This window comes from Dermacentor albipictus, chromosome 7 (genome assembly GCF_038994185.2).
Source record: "Dermacentor albipictus isolate Rhodes 1998 colony chromosome 7, USDA_Dalb.pri_finalv2, whole genome shotgun sequence".
Classification (NCBI taxonomy): Eukaryota; Metazoa; Arthropoda; class Arachnida; order Ixodida; family Ixodidae; genus Dermacentor; species Dermacentor albipictus.
This window is the reverse complement of record NC_091827.1, coordinates 75288354-75309470: the sequence shown is the minus strand read 5'-3', so window position 1 is coordinate 75309470 and position 21117 is coordinate 75288354. Positions and strand designations below refer to the sequence as shown.

The following is a 21117-nucleotide window of genomic DNA, read 5'->3' as shown; positions in this document are numbered from 1 at the left end:
TACGTGGAGAGATGGCGCACCACCGCTGCTGCCATTGCGCTGCGCAGAAGCTCAGGGCGACGAGGTCGTGCGCGCTCCGAGAAGTCCGAGCGTCTGTTACTCTTTCATTGTTTCTCTCTCTCTCTCTCTGCGCGCCATGTGCGCGGAACGGGTTGCTGTTCTTTTACATATTTTCTTTTTTTTCAAGGATAAAGGAATCGTGCTGGTATGTTGTGTTACAAATGCTGTGGCCTATCGTATGGAACTGGAACGCACAGTTGGATGAATGCGCTGTTTGTAAAAGCCGTTACAGGGCCCGTCAGGCGTTTACATTATCGCCAGCGACGATGAGTAATACAGTGCATTCTTAGCATACACCATGTCACAAACACCATGTCGACTTTTTTATAGATCATCTATAAGCTGCGAACAGACAAAATGAAATAAAAGCTTTATCGACTTTCATCTACAGAAAGTCTCTAGAGAAAAATTGACAAAAATAAATTGAGACTGTATCGACTTTTGTCTATAGCTAGTCTATAGAGGGGAAGCAGAAAAAAAAGAAACAAACACCATATCTACTTTTTGCTATAGACCGTCTATAGACTGCAAGAAGACAAAACTAATATAAACCTTATTGACTTTCGTCTATAGAAAGTCTACAGACAATTAATAGACAAAAATAAATAGAGTCTGTATCGACTTTCGTCTATAGGTAGACTATATAGAGGGTAAGTAGACAAAAAAGAAACAAACACCATATCGACTTTTTTTTATAGACCATCTATAGATGGCGAGTAGACAAAAAGAAATAGAAACCTTATCGACTTTCCATCTATAGACCCTCTATAGACTTTGTATCAACAAAACACTAAATCTAAAGAAAGGCAACATCGTCTATAAAAAGTCTATAGACTTTCTATATACAGTCTAGAGTCATTTTTGTAAGGGATATATACTCCGCTGACAATCCGGCTCCGTGGAAGGAGACAGTGGGTCTAATTGAATTCTTTATTATTTTGTGCCAACACTGTCTGGGGATCCTGGTGTGTGTGTTGAAAAGCCCTTGAACACGGAGTCATAGAAATCTTTATATGATGCAGTAGCTTGAGCTTTCAAGCACCTGAGCACATCAAACGTTAGTGGTGGGAACTGCAACACAACATTCATGTTTCATGAGTGCGGTAGCAATCAGCGCGAGTACGACGTCGACAACAAAAACGAACAAAAACGGTAAATGTTTTATGTATATTTGTTCTTGCCTGTATCTTCTTACAAATTCTTAGTAATGATTTACTAGCTTTCGAGCTAAAAACTTATAGGAAAATGACAGTGTCTCGGCCGTTTCTTAGATGCATACGCCATTGACACAAAGCCCTGCAAAAAGAAAAAAAAAACAGACAAAGATTTGAGTTCGCTCCGCAACGAAAAGCAAAATGAACATCGACACAAACAAGCAAATGAAATCACCACACATAGGAACCCCCATCAGGAAGGAAAACACATACGCATGGGAGATAATTATAATTCAAATCGTTCACTTTTCCACTGGATGACTACTCCTAATTATTATTACGTATGTTACCGGTGAAAAACAAAACTTGGCGCTTGGTGTTGAAGGAGAAATGTATACACCACTGTCAAGCCTACGTCGTACTCCTTGCGTCCAGCTGTCATGCTGGCAAACTTTCCCAGATGACGCAGTAGTGCTGATAACGTTCAGCGGCCAAGTGCGGGTTGCCATGGTGGCACGCGTTCGTTCCTATTCATGGTCATGGGCGAAATATTGTTTTTCACCACCATAGTGAAAATGATAAAGTATGAATGGCAAGGAACGAAGGAGCGACTTTAGAAAATATCCGCTTCATGTTTTCCTCAGGATAGATCTGCATTGCAACTAAAGATAGTGCACCTACGATACTGGGCAAGTGAACTGCCTTGTGCGCTTTTCCCGGTGGTCGTCTTTCTAACTGGTCGGCAGTTTGGAGATACCGATGACGTTACGGGGTGGGGGCGCATACATTCGATGATGGTGCTGAATTTAAGTGGACGAAGTTTTCGTCAAGCTATCTACAAGTTCCCCGTAGGCTTTGCTCATGTGATGTATTGTTCCTTGCTTATTTCTACACTTGCTTTAAATCACGTAGATGCGATCTCAGTAACGCTTTCGTACGAAGGCATGGTGTTTTCTAGTTTTCTTTTTTTAATTTTCTAATGTTTCTTTTGCTGAAAGAGGTGAATCACGGAGACCCACCTCGCTCGCTAAGTGTTTGTTGTAATTGGCTGAGGAACACAAGTTCATAGGTTCGAATCCTGGCTGTGGTGGCATAATTATGATCGGAAAGAAGAGCGAAAATTCTTGTGTACAGAGCTCTGCGTACAAGATAAAGACCCCAGGTTCGCCAAATATTTCAAGTTATCCAATATGATGTCTGATGTAAAGCCCTTTAGAGTTTAGACAAGTTAAACAGCCCTGCCTTTTAAGTCTCACGAAGAGGACAAGCGATGGTCGTCTTGAAAAGTCTTTGCTGTACGGCACACGATATTCAGAAACTCGGAAACTCGCAAATTGCAGCACAATGTGATGTGCAGTAAGGAGAGCATTGGAAACGTACGAAGTCGACCAACTGTTATTCTAAATTCCCGCTAAACGCCATGATCTACAACAAAAAATATCATATAATTGACTGCGACGGCTATGCACAACTAGAATGGCTTTCCGCCTTGTGAGGCATGTTTCCTTTCTTTTTATATTAAAGCCACGGTAACACGTTTTGACGCTTCGAGAGACAATTGAAAAAAGGATTTCTGAATGTTGCTTTCCGTTTGGCGGAGATGGGTTCGATAACATAAGGAGAAGCTATGTGCCGCTGAAGCGCTAGAAGCGAGCAGGGATTCTCCGGAACTACAGCGTCTCCTTAATAAATGATAAAATACTTTACAATAGCTGTCAGCGCTGAACACTGCCGAACTGCCGAACACCCTGGCAACCCTAGTTCGTTTTTTTTTCATTCGCTCCCTCTACACCCAACCCATTAGCTGACTCTTCGATACCTCTGACAAGACCCCGATACGCCCGCTTACCTTCTCCCTTCCACCGTCAAACTCGTCCGCCTCAGTCACGACGTGATCGTTCACCGACCTATTCGCTGTACCACCGATAGGAAAACTAGACAGTGCAGCTTCTAGGGGTGGAGTGGAATGGACGACATTGGCAGAAAATGCTATCTTGGCGATAGCTACGAACCAGTACCATATGGAGATTTTTGTTGACAACGTTCATGTGAGCACGCTGAATGACGCCGTGGCGCATGTGTACATTATGAGTGCTGGTATTCGCCATCGGCTCAAAAAGTTCTGACGCCTGCCTCGAAGCGAGCCGTAGAAGTTGCCGACGGACGGACTGTCCCTATTGTCGGCAAGTGCACTGCCCGACTCACCATCGCTGAGGTAAACACCGTGGTTCTCCTTACCGCTATCGAGCAGTGCCCTCACGCACTCATTCTTGGTCTAGATTGATTGTCACGCACTGTGCCCTCATTACTGTTCAGCGGGCTCAGTTTGCTTTGACTTGCATCGTCATCTCGACCATGTGGACCCGCCTGGAATCCGTTTAGGCTGCGTGTGTTTCATTCACCTGCCGCCTAAATGTGTTACGCACGTCGATTTGTATTCCGCACCAGCTGTACCTAACGGCACTTCGACGTGAGGCAACCATCCCCGATGAGGTCGCGCCCTTCAGTTTCCCCAGTACGGGCTGGGAGATCGGGCCTCGGGCCACGTCGGTGGAAATGCGTCTTGCATCGCAATTGCATCGGGATTGAGGAACTAGTTTCCTCTGACCTTGCACCTGCAGAAGCGGAAACCCTCTGGCGCGTTTTTGAAGGCTATCGCGACATTAATTACTTGAACAATCGACCTTTATGTCAAACATCACCTATCGCGTAACTATTGGCGATGCGAACCCTCTTTACCGACGGCCATTTCTGTTTTCGCGCCGGAACGAGGAGTTATCCAACAGGAAGTGAAACAGAGGATTACAAAGGACATTATCGATCGTTTACCCTGGGTTCTTCCATCCTACTTGCAAAAAAAGAAGAAAAGAACGTGGCGCTTTTTGTAGGTTATCGCTACCTGAACAAAATCCAAAACGAGTACGTTTACCGGTTGCCACGTATTGATGATGCTCGAGACTGCGCGTACGATGTGATATTTTTCTTTTGTCTACCTACTGGCTTCTTGCCGTCGATGAGAGGAACCAAGAGAAGACGGAATTTGTAACCCCTGACCGTCTCTATGAGTTCAAGGTGGTGCCTTTCTCTATCTGCAACACGCCAGCCACCCCCGAAAGAATGGCTGATCCTTTGCTACAAGTGTTCAAGGGGTCTAGCTCTTTATGTTCCGTGGATGACGTCATCGCTTTCATGCCCACATCCGACAGGCATTCGACCACATGTTCCACCTGGCTGGTCCACAGTTGAACTCTTCAATATATAACTTCGCTCAGCTCCATATCACTGTACTTGGAGAGCTCTTGAATGCAAGAGGCATGTGACGAGACCCCAACAAAATTCGCGCCGTCATGAACTTTCCTGTACAGAAGTCTGCAATGGAGTTCCGCAGTTGCGTAGGGCTGCGCTCCTATTTCTGGCGCTTTGTAAAGGATACTGCGACCATTGCAAATCCCCTTACCGATCTCTTGAAGAAATACGTCCTGTTGTCGTGGGGTCCTAATTATGCTGCCCCTTTTTCTCATCTCAGTACTCCCCTTACCACGCCTTTAAATCCGGGCCCACATTATCCTGTCTGCCTAAACGGAAGTTCGAACAGAGGCCAGCGGCCACAGCATAGGAACAGTGTTAGCGCATTGCCAAGATGGACATGATAACGTTATAGCCTATGCCAACCGACTGCTATTGCCCGCCAAGCGCAATTTTTCAATCACTTAGCGCGAGTGCCTCGCTCTTGTATGAGCAGTTACCCAGTGCCATTCATACTTGTACAGATGCTCATTCTGTGTCATCACTGATAACCACGCTGTCTGCTGGCTATCCTCGCTAAAGGATCCCACTGTACGACTCCCTTGCAGGGCTTCCCGCGTGTAACAATACACATTCTGCGTCGCAGTTAAGACGGGATGCTTGCACAAGGATGCAGCTTGTTTGCCCCGATACCCAGTCGAAGAACCAGCAGATGCGGACGGCATCGCTTACGTTTACTTTCTGTCACAGTTGCTTCAAATCGGGAACGAGAGACGCCGCGATCTTTCGTTACAAGCCCTCATCGACCGGCTGGAATAAAGGCGTGGTTGCGCCTCTCTCCGGAGGTTTCTCGTCAAGGAAGGAACATTATACCACCATAATTTTTGTCAACACGGTCCTGAGCTTCTGCTCGTCATTCCATCGCAGCAGCATTCGACTTTATTTCTACAACATCAAGACGCTTTCTTGGCTTCGCACTTGGGCGTCTCGCGCACATATGACCGGGTACGCCGTCGCTTCTTTTTGCCGGACATACCCTGCTCCGTGCGGCTTTATGTTGGCGCTTGTGAGCCCGGTCAGTGCCGGAAGGAGCCCTCCGCGCTTTCAGCTGCATGTCTCCAGCCGGTCAACGCACCGCGCGAACGCTTTGTCTGATTTGGTCTAGGCCTTGTTTTACCGTTTCCTTTCTCGGGCTCCGTGAATTAATGGGTCACCGTCGCTACAGATTACCCTGCGTGTTACGCCATCACAAGAGCCCTCCTGTCACGTTGCGCTTCTGCGTCGCTGACTTTCTACTCTATGACATCATTGTAGTGCACAGTGTTGCACGCCAATTACTCACTGACCATGGGCGTAGATTTCTTTCGGCAGTCGTAGAAGGCATTCTCCCCTCCTGCTCGACAAAGCACAAATTCACTACTTCATACCACCCACAGACCAACGTTCTCACGCAGCGTTGAGCCGAACCATCACCGACATGCGTTCGTAGTACGTTACGGACGATAACAACTGCTGTAATCTTCATTTACCATAAGTGACGTTTAGGTGTAATTCATTGTGTTGCGACACCGCCAGCCATTTCCCATTCTACCTATTCTATCTCATATACGGCCGTGAGCCCACATTGCCGTTGGGCACCTTGCTGCCCTCGTCCGCACGCTCTGCCACTGAATACGCCCGCGATGCTATCGCACATGCCGGCCATGAGAAGCAGCTTGTGCGCACCCGTCTAGCAGCCTCACTGTTGTATCAGCCAGCCCGTACGATTGCTACAAGCACCACGTGCACTTTTCTCCGGGTTCAGTCGTGATTCTCCAGTCACCCATCAACTATGAGGGCCTTTCGAAGAAGCTGCTGTCGCATTAAAGTGGTTGACACCTGTGGAACAACAAGTTAGTGGTGTCACATATAAAATCCTCCCCGCCAACGCTACAGCGTCATCGTCAGCTGCAAGTGACATTGTTCACTTAGCGAGATGAAAACCCTATCACACACCTTTCTCCATGAATGTGTGGGTTAAGCACCGAGACGGTACTTCTAATGCCGGGAGTGATGATGCGAAATAGCCACCAAAGTGTGGCTGCGCTGAAGAGGAGGAAGACGACGTGTTCGAGATTGCTAAAGGGTCGCCCTCATGGAGACTGTTGGCCTATGCGTAGATAAATGTTATATACCCGTGTGGATCAGTCCCATGCAACAGTGTGGATTTCTGTGTTCTTTCTTGTTTGTTAAACAGCAGTGTCATGTCTTTCGTTTTTTCCCCTAGTCATGGCACCCCGTTACATTGTACTGGCCCTTAAAATGGTCTTACATATACTGACCCAAGACTTGGACTCAAGCTTCTACGTGACCTGTCAACAAATACTTATTGTTTATTCGTCGCTGAAGGTATTTCACCTGGTGGAATATCTATTTAGTTGGATAAATGCGTCGAGTACGGAATGCCATTAATGTATTTCAACTTGTGGGCACAGACTAGAAAAAAGTGAGTTCTTCTTTCATCAATAAAACATCGTTAGCATACAACGAAATAAATACGTTGGATTCATTTTGCTGAATTAGGGACACAACCTAAGTATTTTTAATGCGGGACCAGTGTAACAGCATTGCCTACGAATTTATATCAATTCAAACGTAAATTATTATTAGTAATTTTTGGGGGGGCAGGTAAAGAAGTAGGCACCCTGAAACAAACATAAACAATACTGCATGATTTCTTGATACGAAAGCATAGTCTGAGTGATTGATTCAATTGCTATTGTAAAGGTTGTGTAAGCAATCAATATTACTTCTCCTAAGACATCAAATTCAAATTAGTATTTTTCATCAGTACATTGTCGTCAATAATATCGATTGCGTTAATGAAAATGAAAAATTCAATGCGACATCCATTTCATGGAAAGCATCCTGCACGAGACGACTCAAGTTTCTTTTTTCTCCTAACAATGTTCCCCCGCCCAAATAGATATTGTGCTGAGTTTACGAAAAAAAATGCGTTTTTGGTAAAGCGGAAGCATTCGCCGGATAATCAAACTGATAACAGTGAAGCAAAGCGTTGATAAATTTCGTATGTTAGTTTTCTTCTAGTATTATGAATCCATTGATGTACTGAAACTTTAGCGAAACAGGAAAATTTCCCATTTGGTAGCGCACCTACAGTACATGTAACGTGCCCTTTCCAGCCTAAGGAGCTTCTGTAGCCTGCTCACTTGTTTATAGAAACTTTCTAAAGAAACTTAATAAATCCGCATTAAGCAATTCAGTCATTTAACTGCTGTGAAAAGTTAAATAAAACGTGCAATAGTATAATAGGTCCATTTGACGGTTTTTTGTTTCAGAATCATACGCACAATAACAAAAACGACGTGGCGCTTGCATTGTTTACGAATTACGAATTTGAGAACATTAAGAGTATTTGTAATTTTGTTTGCATTGTTCAGTGTATTTTTTTGTGAAACTGAATTTACGCTAATACCCACAGCAAGCTTTTCCACTTGTTTGCAATGATAAGTGTGTGAACTATTTCTTATTGCTTATTTCACAATCTCGGTGTTGTTAAATTTGCTTGGTGGCGCCACTCTACTAACATACTTATCCAACAGCATCGAACGGACCATTGAGCGAAAAAGCTGCAGCCTTTGATCTGAATTAGCAAAAAAACGGCACCTAAATTTTGGCTGGCTGTGATGTAACGTCGCAAGCGTCCCTCGACCGAGCAAAGCAGAGAGAAAGGGAACGCCTGTTGGTACCACGTGTTGCGTGAGGGGAGAACGCCTCACCGGGAGAACACGTCACCCTTGCTCGCGTTCTTGGAAGCCTGTGCTATCCGCGCGTTTCTTGTCGACGCGAGGTCCCGCCTAAGTTTTAATTGCGCTTCGGTAAGGACAAGTGAAAACGTGCCACGCTAAAGCCTCCTGTAGGGCAGGCTGGTGCACTCTGCTTTATGCACCAAGCGTGACGAAAGCTGTGACATCAAAATCGCTAAAATCAACTGTGGAGCGTCCCCATTAGATTATACGGGGTGTCCCAACTATCATGCACGAAGATGTAAAAATATGCAAATGCCGTGTAGCTGGGCACAGCCAAGGTAATGATGTTTGTCCTCGCTTGGTGATCCTCACAAAATTTTTTGTATTTCGCGGAATTACATAATCTCTCCTAATAATAAATTACATTATCAAATATTATATTTAGTTGAAAAGTGTAAATACAAAAATTGCTGCTGCTCTTGATGCAGCAGCAGCTCGAAAGTCGAAAGAAGTGGCACAGGAAACTTCTCATCAAGATACTTTCATTTGTGTGATATGTGCAAGTTAAAGTCCTATGACCTGCTCGCAAATATAACTGAATATTGATTTCCTAGCTAGGATCAATAACTAGTGTTGAGTAATATGTTGCTCCATATGTGCTAAAAGCAGGTACTTCAACGTTCTGTTCTCTGGTTGCATCAAAAATGGCATATTTTGTTAGAAACATGCATCATAAACCTGATGTAGATTCTCCGAATCCAGCAATATAAGCACAGACGACGCCGTTGTACCTATTGCAAGTGGCAAAACAGCACGTTTTCGGGATTACAAAAGAGTTTCTTCTTACCTTGGCCGTAGGCACAATCGCAATGACGCTTATAGATGCCCTTTACTGGACGTTCGGTGCACTTTTTGCCGTACTGGGCAAGTGGATGGCATATCGCTCTTGCGCCCTTTTTTCGACAGCACATTCCATACTTACATATCTTTACGGCACTGCAGTAATGGTCATATAGGCGGACCTGCAATCATTTCAAATGGTGCTCTTACGATCGGTTTTTTGAGGTGCTTTTCTTCCTATATAATTTTGAATTTTTCGTGGTGTACGGTATGCAAACACAGTTCCTAATATAAGTGATATCTTTCTTGCTCTCGATATTTTCAAACTATTATAGCAGTTAACGTACACTGCCTCCATCCCGCCCCCCCCCCCAAAAAAAAAGAAAAGAACACACGAGAGAACAGTAGTAGCTATGTACTGTGTCTTTTGTTATTTCTTTCACTGTTTATTCGGTATGCGAAACACAGTAAGTATTGAAACATATACTACACATAGCCTTCGAAGAGGATATTTTCTGCTTTGCCTTCCTTGGGAAATCCGGTTTTATGGCTTTCTATCCCCTACAAAACCTTCCTAAATTAAATAGCAAGAACATTTACCGTTGCCACCCGTATATTACTATTGCGTCTCCATGCAATCATATTCAGTATAGTAGCATCGTCGTAATTTCGTCGTCGTCACACTGTCATCGTGGTGTAGTCATCATTCCATAGTCGTCATGCCAACAGGAATACGCTGTCGTTGAGACAAGTTCATAATGACAGTCCAGGGATCTTTTCGAGCATTCCTTCGCCACCATTTTGCCGTTGCGGTGCTTTCGTTTAAAAGCACCCTAATAATTTCATCGCCGAGATATAATTGTCTTTCTGTCATCGTCATACAGCTATCATCTGCCTTGCTGGTCGCTGCAGCATCGCTATTCAAGTGTCGTCACCCGATGGTTGTGTTGCGGCTGCTGTCAAGACATCGTTGTCATTCCATTGTAATGGTATCGTTGTCGTTCGCTCATTGCCATGGAGGCATGGAGAGACTGTCAAAGTAATGCGGCCGTGGTCATTGCAGCATCGCCATTCCGCCGTTGCCTTACGTGGGAGGCAAATGTTCGGGGCATTGGCTAAGAAGTACCTGCCGCTCAAAACTGTAGCCGATGAGGCGGCATACCCAGTATACAAAGGGAAGCCGAACTCCGCGCTAGACGAGCCTTTCAAAATCATTGAAATCCGCCGCGCCCTACACGACCTCAATGGTAGGTCAGCACCCGGCCCGGATCACATTAACAACAAGGCCCTCAGAAACCTAGAGGACGCATCGATCGAGTTTCTTACAGATGAGATGCATCGGATTTGGCAGCAGGGAATTGTACCTGAAGAATGGAAGTTGGCGAAGGTCATACTAATCCCAAAGCCCGGTAAACCGCCGAGCCTGGACAACCTCCGCCCAATCTCACTGACGTCATGTGTAGGGAAGGTGGCCGAGCACGCCATCCATAACAGAATTGTCGAGTATATCGATACCAACGACCTTTTCCCTCACAACATGATAGGTTTCAGGCCAGGCCTCTCCACTCAGGGCGCCATGAAGCTTATCAAGATCCAAATCCTGGAACGCTACACTCGGTACACGACAGCCATCCTTGGTTTGGACCTGGAGAAGGCCTTTGATAACATCCGTCACGAGTTCGTCCTCGACGCCATCTCCAAGCTCGACCTGGGCTCGTCCTTCCATGCCTTCGTCAGGTCTTTCTTGAGCAAACAATGTGCCATACTCAAGGCTGGAGATTTGGAATCGGAGACAATGGAGCTGAGTAGAAGAGGCACCCCCTAGTGATCAGTCATCTCACCACTCCTCTTCAACATCGCAATGGTTGACCTCTCAAGGTATCTAGGCAAGGTCCAGGGCATCGGTCACACGATCTACGCGGATGACATCACTGTCTGGTGCGTGGGTGGCAGTGACGGACAAGTCGAAGCCGCTCTCCAGGAAGCTGCCGACACTACAGAGCGCTTTTTAACCAACACGGGACTCCGGTGCTCCCCAAAGAAATTGGAGCTCCTTCTCTACAGCCCAAGTAGAAAGGGCCGCAAGCCACAGAACTGGAAACCCCCCACTGAAATTGACATTAATCTGTACACCAGTTGGGGAGATCCCATTCCAAAAGTCGCGTCCATTCGATTCTTGGGAATGACACTCGAAGGGACAGGCACAAATAGCATCACCATTCACAAATTAGCAAAGAAGACGGATAGCGTCATCGGTCTAATCAGGCGGATAGCTAACAGAAGGAGAGGCCTGAGCGAAGAGAATCTGTTAAGGCTAGTCCATGCTTTCTTGTTGTGCCATTTTACGTACGTACCGGCCATGCACGTCTGGAAGAGGGCCGAGCGAGACAAATGAAATGCCATGATAAGGAGGGGGATCAAGAGCGCGCTCGGACTACCAAACTACACACGCACCGACGGACTCCTGCAGTTGGGTATTCATAATACCCTGGAAGAGATTGCAGAAGCACAAGAAAGGGCACAGATTCTCAGGCTCTCCGGCACCAGGGCGGGCAGACGACTCCTAACTGAGATGGGCGTCCCCCCGGCCACTGTCGAAGACGCCTACCAAGGCCTACCGAAAGAGCAGAAAGATAACATCATCATATCGCCCGCCCCGCGCAATATGCATCCCCAGTGCAAAGTAGAAAGAAGGAAGGCCAGAGTGGTGGCGCTCCTACGCCGCGCAACAGAACTCCCTGGCGGCAGCTGCTTCGTTGACGCGGCCCAGTATGGCAACAGCGACAATTTCACGGTAGTGTCAATCAACCACAGGGGTTCGACCGTTAACGCGGCTTCGGTACGAAGCACGTCGTCGCGTGCGGCGGAGCAAGTGGCCGTTGCCTTGGCCCTTCTGGATGACGGACATGATGCCAATATCTTCAGCGACTCCAGGGCAGCCATCCGCGCCTTCAGCGTTGGTGCCGTGTGTAAGGAAGCCTGTCGCATCCTCGACGGCAAAAGCATCACCACCCACACTCTCACGTGGTTCCCCGCTCACATGGGATCCATCACCGGAGGCCCCACAAACCTCAACGAGCTGGCCCGCTCCAAGGCGCGAGGTCTCGCTTTCCGCGACCATGGAGAACTCCAACGCCGGCCCGCAGCGGTGGAGAATAGAGATCAACCGACCACATATAACGAAATTGCGCAGCACTTTTATCTCGGCAGGAGGCAGTTTCCCCTTCCACACAAGAAGTTAAATAGAGCGCAGGCATTGACCCTCAGATTACTGCAAACAGGCTCATATCCCAGCCCGGCTTTATTCCACAAAATTTATCCCGACACCTATGCCACTAGTTCTTGCAGGCATTGCAATGGCATCGCTAGCCTAGATCATATGCTCTGGCGTTTCCCCTCGTTACGAGGCACTGAAGAAATCAATGAAGACAAGTGGCTCTCCGCTATCAAGAGCCCTGATGCCGGGGTGCAACTATGGGCTGTCGAGAGGGCCCACGATGCAGCGGTCAGGCAAGGCCTGACTGTCCCAACGTGGGAGCGGCCCGCTGCGCGCTGAGTCGCGTACCTCAGGACCTTATTAAAGTTTCGCATCCATCCATCCATCCATGTAAATGTATGTTTCTGAATAATTTCTCGATGAAAATGAGTCCAACATGTTGTTGGGCTACGTTGTTCTTCACGGGTGATAAAGAAGAAAAGCGTTCCTCAACGAAAAATGAAATCATCGCCCAAACTGATTCCCACAGAGTTTGCATTCACGAATATTCCCACATCCAATATGCGGCACGTAGAGAAATAGGAAGATCTCGGGCAATGGAGAAGAGAAGACGAGGTCCTGGCCTAATCGTTTTTAGTTTGTCTATAATTACAGTGTCCTGCCCTGTTATATCAGTTCCTCCGGGTTGTGAATCGCGACACTGGTGGAGGTGCTTGGTAGATATTTGAAACGCCTTCTAACTGCCCCAGATCAAGCCCAGGAGGATTTCCGCGTGTCGAAACACCCGTTCACCACGCCAGCTCTCGCCCACTAGGCCTTAAGTACAGACTTTCGTCACCTACCAAGAAGTGTACCTGTTACCGCGAGTGCCCAATAGATGGAAGACCCAGGCACTGCACAGGTGACTCTTTTGACTCCTGTATCTACCGTGAGCTACCACGGCAACGGCTACGAGAATGCAGAAGACTGGTTTGAACAGTACGAGTGCGAAGCCAAGTTTAATGAGTGGCATTCTGGGGAGAAGCTTTCCCATGTTTATGTCTCTCTTGAAGAGACAGAGCCCGCAAGTGGTTTTTAAGTCACGGGGGAATCTGGCCAAGCTGGGGCGAGTTCCGTCGCGAGTTCCTCCATACCTCCAAACTATTGCCATGCTCGGTGAGGAAATGACTCATCTTTTTCGTCGTGCAGATCCCAATATATCCGAGGCAAAAAAGCTCGGCCAACTCATGCGCGACGTGAAGGAGCAGCTGTTTCCCAGTCTTTTGAAGAACTCGGCGATAAGTGTCGACAAATTTATTAAAGAATCGACAGCCATAAAGCGCGCGTTACACCTATGCAGCCGCCAGTATGATCACCTGAGCAGCACTGGACCGGCAAGCGCCGGAGGAGTGACGGTCACAGACGAGGGTTCTTTGCACAGGCTGATACGAGAAATCGTTCAGGAAAAGCATAAAGAGCTTACTGGCACGCCAAGTGAATGCACAGCTGCCTCGGTGACTGAAGGTATGCGCCAAGCAATAACGCAAGCGTTTTCGGCTCCCAGCCACGTCCTCAAATGTGGCAGCCCAGCTACGCAGACGTTGTCCGTCGACTGCCGCCCCCGATGCCGACGCAGCACCATTACCAGCAGTCCGCTCAGGTATCACCTTGGCACAATAGGGAACAACCGACGTCACCACAGCTTCACAGAAGCGACATTTAGCGCAGAGCTGATTGTAGGCCCTTGTGCTTCCGACGTGGGGAAGCGGGCCATATCTGCCGTCATTGCACGTATTGCGTCGCAGGGTGCAAAGCATTTTCATCTACGGCATCTTGTGATTCCCACGGCCGCCGAGCGAACAGCGATACGAATTCGAAGAGCGGGCGAGCCGATTCTCCTGGTTAACGATCGCGCTCCCCTTCTCCAGGATATCGTTTTCAGCTTGCAAGACGCAGTTCCACCGACGTGGCCCGAAGCCCAATCTCCCAGCCCGCGCCGGGGAAACTGAAGGTAGCGACCTCATGGCGGATGGTTGCCTCACCTCGAAGTGCCGAAAATCCCCTGTTGCCGTCGAACGGGAAGCCGATACAGCTGGATGATTTGACAACGGACGAGATTGTTAGCGCCGATGTTACTGTCTCAATTGGCTGATCCGACGTGATGGTGCTGGTCGACACTGGCGCGGACATTTCGATTCTAAGTGAAAAATAGGCGGACGAACTTCGCAAACTCAAAATGGAATAGTCAGAGCCGTACAATCGAGGTGCTGGAGGCCAGCTACTGACATTGGCTGGCAAGTGTACTGCAAGGGTCAACATGGGGGATTCGTTATCCGCAGAAAATTTTGTATTTTTCTTGACTTCAGCAAAGGTGTAATCTTAGGCATGGACTTTTATGCGAGTACGGTGCCATCAACTAATCAGGAGGTATACTAACCTCTTCTGGGGATGCAAGCGCATAGCTACAACGCCAGTCTTTGCACATCATAGAAGACGTGACGGTACCACCGTTACCTTGCCGTCATTTTTCCGTCAACCGCGACACGGGCTGCGACGGGGAAGGTCTTGCCGAGCAGATAAATACGCTTTTGCTCACTCAAGGTGTTTCCATACCGAGAAGCCTGGGCAAACAGAACTTCTGCTTACAAACTCGAGCAAGGAACGACGACACATTGCAAAAGGCGCCGCAGTAGCTTACCTCGACGAGATTGCAGAATTCGACGAGTGCTTTGCATTACAACAGCGAGAGCAATGCGATTCAGTCCCGTTACCTGTTTTCAACGTGAGTGCAATCGTATTACAAGCGGAAAGGCAGCGCCTTCGGGACCTGCTGCACCAGTTTTACGATTGCTTCTGGTTCACATCCAGAGCCGGTAAGACGCCACTGACGAAGCACCGCATTATCACGAAGGAGACTGCGAGACCAATCTGACAAAACCCGCGCCATGTAGCACCAAAAGAACGTGAATTCATCCAAGAGCACGTGCAGGAAATGCTCGATGACGACCTTATCCATACGTCAAAAAGCCAGTGGGTATTGCCAGTAGTGATGGTCAAAAAGAAAGGCGGCAGTCTATGTTTTTGTGGCGATTACCGTAAGGTGAACCGGGTTACAAAGAAAGATGTATACCTGTTACCGCGTACTGATGATTCTCTCGATAGGCTGAAGCATGCCCGATAAGAGCTGTGCACGAGCTCGGGCTGGCCCAGCCCGCGGGCCGGGCTCGGGATATTTGGAGATTCTCTTGCTCGAACTTGGGCCGGGCCCGCGCCAAGGAAGCCACGTACCCAAAACTTGCTCTTCTTGCTAAGAGGCCATTAGCCGTTCCGGCCACCAGTTCAAGCAGTGAACGAAGCTTCAGCGCTGCCGGATTCATAATGCAGGAGCGCCGCACTTGTCTGAATCCTTCTTCAATGGACAACTTGTTTTTGCACAATAGCTTAGAATAACAATTCTGTGCGCGCGCTGCATCTGTATATATTCACGATTTTGTCATATGGAATGAAAGAGTTCATCATTATAGGGTCATTTAAATAAACTGATTTTCCTGATATTGTTTCTTTTTGTGTCGGCGTCACCTTATTGCAGGTCGGGCCGGGCCCGGGCCAGGACTTAACCCGGCCTAAGGCTGAGCCGGGCCGGGCTGGGCGAGCTTAGGGCCAGACAATGAAATCTTCCTTACCTCAGTAAGGAAGCATTCATTGCAGTGAGGCTACCTTATGTCACTCTGAAAGGATCCTTACTGAGGCGCCCTCGGTGAAGGCTTCCTTGGTGCTTCCTTGGTACTTCCTCAGCATAAGAAGCCAAACAATGAAATCTTCCTTACCTCACTAAGGAAGCCTTCATTGGGGTGAGGCTACCTTATGTCACTCTGAAAGCTTCCTTACTGAGGGGCCCTCGGTGAAGGCTTCCTTGGTGCTTCCTCAGCATACGGTAGCTCCAAAGCTACCTTCATGCGTCCTTACGCCGCTCCTGGCCCTGAACGAGCGCTTCACCTCACTGCCTAACCACGCGGCATTCGCTTGCGCATGCGCACTGTCGCACACCTGCGGAGAAGCGCGAGCACGGTACGTCTTGCCAGGCATGTTCGTTTCAGTCACGCGTGCGGCATGCAAGCATTGCTAGGCGTTGCTAGGCGTTGCAAGACGCCAGCGTGCCAGCGTTGCTCGAGCACATCAAGTTTTGCACTGTAATGCGCAACTTTTTTTTAACTTTAGTAAACGAAACTAGAAGAAAGCGTCCACGCTTCTCTATATTAGCTATTCAATTTAAAGATTGTGTGACGATACAACATTTTTTAATAGAATAATGGTGTTCGCGAAAAGATTTGAAGAGATAATCTCGAACCCAGGCACGCGGCAACCGCTCCTTAGGTGAGGACGGGTGAAGGGAGCTTTCAGAGTGCGCTTGCTTCCTCCATCGGTCCTTCGCTGTAAGGAGGCCTCACGTAAGGTTAGGAAGCGCTCGAAAGAAAAGAACTAGGGGTGTGCGAATATTCGGAATTTCAAATACGAATCGAATATTTTCCATATTCGAAGCGTATTCGATTCGAGAAATGCATGTTCGGAAATTCACGAATATCCGAGGACGGCCGAATAACGGTGGAAACGGCGAATATTCGGATAGACTGCGAATAATTGAGCAATTAACCAATTGTATGCTTGCTCCGCATTCTCCTAAGAACATGTTTATTAACTGAGAACTTAGCATGATCCGCTCATTATCTGTATGCTCTGTTTCAGTCTATCTGCTTCAGGCATTTGAGACATGATCAGTTTCGGTTTCTTTTTCACCAAGCTTTATAATTCCAATTATTTTTGGAATGCCCCATTGCCTTGAAGGTTGCAAAGGCAACTCAGGGTTTGCTAACATTGATTCAAAATGTATCAAGGCTCTTTGTGCGGAGTGGAAATTTGATGAAGTGGCCAGCCTAGGCATGTTTCTTGATCCGCGCTTTATGGCCACAGTTAATCAGGCATCTGGTCAGATGATCTGGCTGAAAAACCTTGTGACAAGGGAGCTCCAGGAAGCCGTCGTGGAACACCGTGGGGACACCGCCGTGCCAGCGTCGACTTCGTGTCCACTGGTGGCATCGAGTGTATGGAATGCTTTTGACGATCTAGTGATGAACAAAGAGAAGACACATTTGGCATCTGCCCCTGAGAGGGAAGTTACAGACTACGCGCAAAAGCCTCTTCTGGAAAGGGGCATGAATCCTTGTGAGTGGTGGCAGTCCATTGGCCGCTTCAGGTACCCGCTTTTAAGTCCACTCGCCCGGAAGTACTTGGCGATCCCTGCCACTTCAGTTCCTAGTGAAAGAGTCTTTTCTACCGGTAGAAATGTGACAGTGCATAGAGAGCGTTTACTTTCTGGCCATATTGAGAAGTTAATTTTCCTTCACGACAATCTGTAACAAGCGTTTTACCTGACTGAGGGCATTACCTGAGTCCATTATCTATAATTGAGTACATCTTTAATTTGAAGCAACCTTGTAAAATGCAATGTTATTTTTAAAAGGGTAATAAAGCTATTGTTACCTCTCTTGCAATTTTTAATACTACACATGTATTCGATATTCGATTCGATATTCGAAGAGAGTTCTTCGCCTTATTCGTATTCGATTCGTAATCGAAAATTTCAGTATTCGCACACCCCTAAAAGGAACGTTTTATTGTTTGGGCCAAGCTACCTTCATGCGTCCTTACACCGCTCCTGGCCCTGAATGAGCGCTTCGCCTCACTGCTTAACCACGTGACGTTTGCTTGCGCATGCGCGCTTTCGCCCACCTTCGGAGAAGCGCGAGCACAGTACGTTTTGCCAGGCACGTTCGTTTCAGTCACGCGTGCGGCATGGAGGCGTTGCTAGGCGTTGCTAGGCGTTGCACGACGCCGGGGTGCCAGCGTTGCTGGAGCACATCAAGTTTTGCACTGTAATGCACTGCTTCTTTAGATTTGGTAAACAAAACTAAAAAATAGCGTCCACGCTTCTCTATATTAGCTCATCAACTTAGAGATTGTGCGACGATACAACCTTTTTTATTGAATAGTGGTGTTCTGGTGTTCGCCTAAAGCTTTTAAGAGATAATCTCGAACCCAGGCATGGCGGCAACCGCTCCTTACGTGAGGACGGGTGAAGGGAGCTTTCAGAGTATGCTTGCTTCCTCCATCGGTCCTTCGCTGTAAGGAGGCCTCACGTAAGGTTGGAAGCGCTCGAAGGAAAGGAACGTTTCATTGTTTGGGCCTTAGGCTTCTTTAGCGTCGGGCCGGACCGGGCAGCCTGTAGTAGTGTAGGGTGCGGCTCAGATTTGCGGCCCGTGCACAGCTCTATGGCCGAAAATTTTTGTCGATGGAGAAATAAGTGGCTATTGGAAAATAGTGGTTCACGAGAAAGGCAGAGAAAAGACTGCTTTCATAACGCTGGACAGGCTTTACGAATTCAAGGTCCGGCCTTTCAGTTTGCTATCGAAAAACCACAGCCTATCCCCCACAAACGAATGGCCTAACAGAACGCTTGAACAAGAGCATCATGGACATCGTGAGTATGTACGCAGGTGTGGAAAACTAAAATTGGGATGACGCTCTTTTCTACATCACACTCGCTTAAAATACTGGGCAAAAGAAACAACGCGAAAGACATCACGATTTAGCCTTCGCCATGGCGGTGAAGTGACGACGATGCTGGATGCGATGTTGCCAAGTAACTGCGCTGATACAGGCACAGACGCTGAAGCTTTCGCTCAATGGGCTGTAGAAATGAGACAACTCATCCACGTCAGATTCACTCGACAAAGGACGACGACGCTAGATCACACCGACGCTAGATCACACCGCACCGATAGATCACATATCAGCCAGGCAAGAAAGTGTAGGTTTGAAGTCCCGTTCATAGGCGAGGGCTTTCAGAAAAGCTACTGAGGAAGTACTTTGACCCGTACAAGGTTGTACGACGCCTCAGCGACCTGAACTATGAGGTAATCTCTAACAGCCTTGCTTCCTCAAGGGCGAGGCAGTGTCCACCAGAAGTCGTGCACATCGTGCGCATGGAACCATATTGTTCGGAATGAAGTGTCCACACCTCGTCTGGGACATTTTCCTGCTGTTAGGGGAGCATAGGGACGATGCTCCCTCTGGAGGGAGACAATGCCACATCCAATGTGACACGTGGAGAAAGACGAAGGTCTCGGGCCCTGCAGATGATAAGACGAGGTCCCTGCCTAATCGTTTTCAGTTTGCTTACAACTAAAGTGCCCTGCCCTGTTTTATCAGTTCCTGCTACTTGTGAATCGTGACAATATTTTATTACACTGACGGCCGTTACTATGGCTTATTTTAAATTTGGGGGGCGCACCATCTGTGCTTGCCTCTACACAAAATGAACGTGCTAGCAAACTGGCAATTTTTAAATAAAGATATGTCTTTGCACAGAAAATTAGAATTCTTCAATTTAGCCGTGTCTGGGGCTGCTAATCATAGTGTCAGTGATTGCATCGTTCCGTCAGTGGGTATCACAACTGGCGAACGTCAGAAGGCGGGCCAATATAGTAGCACAGTTGCGTTTATTTTTGTGATCACATGCCGAATTCGCTGGTGCATAACTGCATTGCAACCTCATAAAGTAGTCTTGCAATACGGTATCTAACGCAACATGTCCGAATTATACAATTTTGTAAGAGCTGCTTTATTGGAATCTATAAAGTAGGAGGGCACAATTTAAAAAAAAAAGAATGTAAACGCTCCTGCGCATATATTTCTTTTAGTTGAAGTGAAGTTTGCTTAAGAATCCCAATGTGCATGTTTTGGGCAACTATTACAAGAATGTACGTGTTATTTTGAAACATTGTGACCGAAAAACACATCAGGGCGTTTAACATCAGCCAGTTACATTCCGAGCTTAGTGTAAGCCCACTTTTCTTATAAAAACATATCGGCTGTGTAGTCAGACATTTCCTGTAAAGTTTTGATATAATAAGCTCACATTTTCTAAGTAGAGGTTAAAATTTATCTCATGTACGAAGACAGTAATATTTAGACGTGGTTTTTACACACTACGACAAAGTACAGAGCGGACTTTCTAACAACAGTAATCAGTATTGCAACTTATTAATTTGTAAATGATTTCCCTGTATAAATCAATTAGGATCTGAATATTTAAAGATTTTAAATATAGCCTACAGAGAATGTACGATTGAAACAGTGGAAAGAGTCGACCATGAGAAAAATTGGAATTAAATTATATTTGATATTAAAGACGTACTATGTGAAACTAGGCAATTAACAATTGAGCTATCACTCTGGACAGATTTTATTAACAATTTGCTAGCAATAAATCAGATTGCCTGCGACACGACGCTCTAAGTGTTCGTTACTCATAGAAAGGATGATCTTGTATACTTGCCTTCTTTTCGAGAGCGCGACTTGCGGTTTGACATATAACATCTGCGATTAGAAGTACGACCATCAGCAATACAACATAAAGTAGGTAAAAATATCGGTACTTTTGATTCATTGCTGCTGTAGATATTGGCTTCAAGAGCACTAGCTAAGCCACTCGCTCTCAATAATTCCTATTGCTTCTTCAGCGTGGACGGAACACTTGCGTTAGCACTAGCTCATATGGTCAAATCACGTGACGGGCCCAGCGATTACAATGCACTGTGAAAATAAAGCCTATGTGTAAAGCTCCAGAACATACATTTGTCTTATTCTCCGTTTGTTCTCAGCAGATAATAGTTTGTGTGGAGACTGAACACAGCAGCTCGTTCCTTTTATATCGAGCAGCACTGCTCGGAACTGTTGTTCCAGACGTTACAACACATGCACTGACATGCGCGCGAACAGACACGTGAGACATGTTCCAGGTAATACTGTTCGT

The 21117-nt window shown here is 47.0% G+C and overlaps 1 long non-coding RNA gene across 1 annotated transcript; it reads right to left on the bottom strand.

The window, feature by feature from the left end:
* Positions 1-1021: 1021 nt before the first annotated feature.
* Positions 1022-20830, bottom strand: LOC135899041 (uncharacterized). The gene is made up of 3 exons (XR_010563505.1): positions 20641-20830; positions 9057-9231; positions 1022-1356 (listed from the first exon to the last, which is right to left on the bottom strand). It is a non-coding gene; the product is annotated as an uncharacterized lncRNA (long non-coding RNA).
* Between the last annotated feature and the right edge of the window lie 287 nt (positions 20831-21117).